This window comes from Oryctolagus cuniculus, chromosome 12, assembly GCF_964237555.1.
Source record: "Oryctolagus cuniculus chromosome 12, mOryCun1.1, whole genome shotgun sequence".
Classification (NCBI taxonomy): domain Eukaryota; kingdom Metazoa; phylum Chordata; class Mammalia; order Lagomorpha; family Leporidae; genus Oryctolagus; species Oryctolagus cuniculus.
This window is the reverse complement of record NC_091443.1, coordinates 88,882,984-88,887,200: the sequence shown is the minus strand read 5'-3', so window position 1 is coordinate 88,887,200 and position 4,217 is coordinate 88,882,984. Positions and strand designations below refer to the sequence as shown.

General features: G+C 52.3%; 1 non-coding gene across 1 annotated transcript; it reads left to right on the top strand.

Annotated features, from left to right (window-relative positions):
- The first annotated feature begins 455 nt into the window (after positions 1–455).
- Positions 456–527, top strand: TRNAQ-CUG (transfer RNA glutamine (anticodon CUG)). Its single transcript has one exon. It is a non-coding gene; the product is annotated as a tRNA-Gln (tRNA).
- Positions 528–4,217: the final 3,690 nt, after the last annotated feature.

The window sequence follows — 4,217 nt, the reverse complement described above, 5'->3', positions numbered from 1 at the left end:
GGCGCGGCCGAGAGGCGAAGGGGCGGGAGCAGCGGCGGCTTCGGTGGGACCAGGGGGCGTCGCTGCAGGGGTAACCCGAGCGCGGAGCCTCAGCTGCCGGACCGGCTGGAGAGCCCCGCCCTGCCGCTGCGCCACTTCCGGCAGGCCCCAGCCCCTGAGGGAAGTACTTCCGGGGAGGTGGCGTCCCGCCCCCAGCCGGGGACGGGCGGTGCGTCGGCGCCCGCTGTAGCGTCAGTCCTCAAGTCTCACCCTCCGAAAGAGTTTCAGAGGACGAAACCCTGAGTCCCGGCTTCCCAGCTGGTGCCAGTCGTAGTGGCCTCTTGTTCATTTCTGGCACCGCCCAGCCGGGCAGCGGGGCGCGGGAGCGCGTGGAACCCGCTTCTGATGGTTGGGTGTGCGATGGGGGCGGGGTTCTCTAAGGATTAGAGGGCCGGAGCCGGCAGCACACGCGTGGCGGTTCCATGGTGTAATGGTTAGCACTCTGGACTCTGAATCCAGCGATCCGAGTTCAAATCTCGGTGGAACCTGCTCAGCTTGCTTTTTCTTTTTCCTCCCCGAAGTCACATTTTTATTTACTTCACTTATTTGCATTTCAACAAATGTGACATACTGGGTCTTGCCTTTGGTAGGGTGAGAATTAGAAAAAGTAAAATATAATATTCGCCTACGAAGACCTCTGCCCCCTGGGGTGCTCGTCCTTGGCCTCTTCGCCCTCTATAGCGTGGACCCTCTGCCTCCAGCTTTGATTCAGAAGCTTCAGTGAAACTGAATTCCTCTTGCTGGAATTGCCCGTCCTCAGCCTCAGTCAGTACAGGATCCCCTCACCCGCTCCTCCCTGGAAATGTGTCGGATGCTCTCCATACATTGCCACCGTCCTCATCAACAGTCATCAGGAAAGAGTCCCATCTGGTGGCCGCCTACGTCCTCACCGGACAGGCAGAGCACGGGCTGCCCCTTGTCCTTTGACCCGAGTGATCCGCAGAGCTTCCTGGTATTTGGAGAATTCTGTGAATGCCAAAGAAAAGCCTCACAGACAAAGCCTCCCCCGCCCCTTAGTATCACAGTCCCACCGCCTGTGTGCAAACTCAGTTTACACTCTGGTCCAAAAGTGTCTGTGAACTATGACCCCACCCCCTATTGCCACCCCCACTCCCTGCTCCCCCACAGAATGCCCACCGCTGACACCTTGAGTTTCGCCCAGTGAGACCAGCATTCAAAAGTTTGTGATCATTGGTTAGGGCAGGAATAAAAATAAAATCGGGGGCCAGTCTTGTGGCGGGGCTAAGCCGCTGCCTGGGGCACCAGCATCCCATGTCTGAGTGCCAGTTGTAGTCCTGACTGCTCTGCCTCCGATCCAGCTCCCTGCTGTGAACGTAGGAAATCAGCAGGAGACAGCCCAAGAGCATGGGCTCCTGCCACCCTCATGAGCGACCCCAATAGCATGATGGAAGGTCTGTGTGTGTGTCTTCCTGTCATTTTGACTTTCAAATAAATAAAATATTTTTTTGGCGGCAGCTTTACCTGCTGCACCACAGCGCTGGCCCCATAAAATCTTTTTTTTTAGAAAAAACTAATACAGTGCTCTTTTCCATGCTTTCTCTGCCCAAATAAAGCGATAGGTGGTTTATCTAAGGTCCCGGATGCTACCTTGCACAGGTGGTGAGCGTACAAGCTGGGGGAGATGCAAGATTCTAGTATTACTCAAGAGGCAGCTATTTGCAGAACACCTATTCTGAACTGTTACATATTCATCAGACAGCCCTGGTGCCAGCCGGATTACGTAGACAAGAGCGGCCCAAGGAAGGCGGCTTAGTTCATTTCCTGTTGCCACAGCAGAGTACCTGCAACTGGCTAATTTAACAAGAAAAGATTTGGCTCGTGGTTTGGGAGGCTGGGAAGCCCAAGGGAGCGGTAGCAGCTTCCGGCAGGGCCTTGTGTTGCGTCCTTAGTAGAAAAGCAGGAGGGCAAGTGGGCAGGTGCAAACACCAGCAGCCACCTCACTTCCTAACACTCACTCTTGTAAGAATGAAGCCCCTACCTGGAGAAAGGCATTAATCCCACTTAATGGCCTAATCACCTCCTAAGAGCCCCACCTCCCACCCCTACCACTGTGGCAATCCAGTTTCAACTCAGGGACAAACCACATGGAAACCATAATGGAGACTGTCAGGAAGAAGAGTCTAGAAGGATGAACTAATCAGCGCTCTAGTGATAAGTGCCAGTGCCGCTGCTGGGAGAGACTGAGATGACCAGGAAGAGCTTGGGGGGGGGGGGGGGGCACGGGGCGGGGCGGGAGCTGGGACTGGGACTGACCCCGGAAGGAAGAAGCAAGGAAGCCAGCTCATTTTGGGAAGTCAGGAAAAGAGATGGCAAGCACATGTTGAGTGAGCAAGGGCATTAGTGCCAGAAGAATGACGAGCTTTTCCCCATCGGCCGTTTCTCACCGTGGGTTCTGGAAGGACGATAGTGGTCCCCAAGAGAAGGCTGCATGGCCAGATACACCAAGAGCGACCTCGTCTCCCCCGTCACAGGTCCCCCCGTAGCACAGTGGGGATTTAAAGTCTCCAGTGAGTCTGAGGAAATGTGCTCTGGCTGTGCTGAACACAGCATTTCCTAGATTGGCCAGGACACAGAGTTCCTTTCCCAGGGACACAGCTAGCAGCCCTCTGAAAACCTTGGGGCAGTGTGGTGTGAACCCAGTCTTAGGAAGAGTAATCTGAGTGTGGACCACGGGGCTGGGGTAAAGCAAAATCTAGATGTGTATCCAAGTCTCTTGCAATCACATGGACACACGCTAACACACATGTGGTGGTGCACCATGGAACAGAGAAGGAAGAAAATCAAAGACTCTTGTGGGCGGGGGGGCGGGGGGGGGATGAGTGAATTTCATAAACAAGAGAACTAGGATTTTTCTTGTTTGGGGGGAGGAGGAGTAACTGCATGGCACTTTTAAGATTTATTTTATTTATTTGAAAGGCAGAGTTACAGAGAGAATATAGAAGAGAGAATGAGAGGGGGAGAAAGGGAGAGAGAGACCTTCCATCAGCCAGTTCACTCCCCAAATGGCTGCAACAGCTAGGGCTGGGCCAGGCTGAAGCCAGGTACCAGGAGCTTCTTCCAGGACTCCCACATGGGTGGCAGGGGCCTAAGCACTCAGGCCATCCTCTGCTGCTTTCCCAGGCACATTAGCAGGGAGCTGGATCAGAAGTGGAGCAACCAGGACTCAAACCAAGTCCCTATAAGATGCCAGTGTCACAGATGGCAACTTAACTCATTATGCCACAATGCCAGCCCCATCTTTTTTTTTTTTTTAATCATTCAAGAAATGCGGAATCCCATTCTTAACATAAATGATTTAACTAATACAGAAGTGCGGAGCAGGCGTTTGGCACAAGTGCATCTCATATTGGAGTGCCTGGGTTCAAGTCCTCACTGTGCTTCCAACCTAGCATTCCCACTGACATGCACATTGGGGGGCAGCAGCTGACGCCACCAATACTTGGGTCTCCCCACCACTCAGCTGAGAGACCCAGACTGAGTTCCTGGCTCTCTCCTGGGCCTAGCCCCAGCTGTGGCAGGGATTTGGGAAGTGAACTAGTGGGTAGAAAATCTGTGTGTGTTGCTGTCTTTCAAATACATAAAACTCTTAAAAATAATAATGCAAAGTATACAGCAATTCTCAAAGTCTTCCAGTATTCAATGCCTCTCCCAGCCTTAGAGATAACTGCTATTTTTAAAATATCTACAAAAAACTTGGCTATATGCACTGGTCCTTGGAATTCTTCCACACCAGCCCTTACAGATCTAAGTTGCTGCATAGTTTTCCTTAGCAAGGATATCCTAGTGCTTGTACAAAGATTCTCATTCCACTACCTACGGATATGGCCGATACTAAGGGTTTGTTAAAACCCAGGCCCAGGGGCCACTGCCTGCCACGCCGGCATCCCACATGGGTGCTGGTTCGAGTCCTGGCTGCTCCACTTCCAATCCAGCTCTCTGCTATGGCCTGGGAAAGAGTAAACGGGCGGATGGAAGACCTCACTCTCTCTTTCTGCCTCTCTGTAATTCTACCTTTCAAACCTCTCTCTCTCTCTCTCTCTCTCTCTCTGTCTGACTTTTCCTCTCTGTAACTCTGCCTTTCAAATAAAAATAAATAACTTTTTGGAAAAAAAAAAAAAAAACTAGACCCAACCCATGTCTTCCTTGTGGGTTCCTCC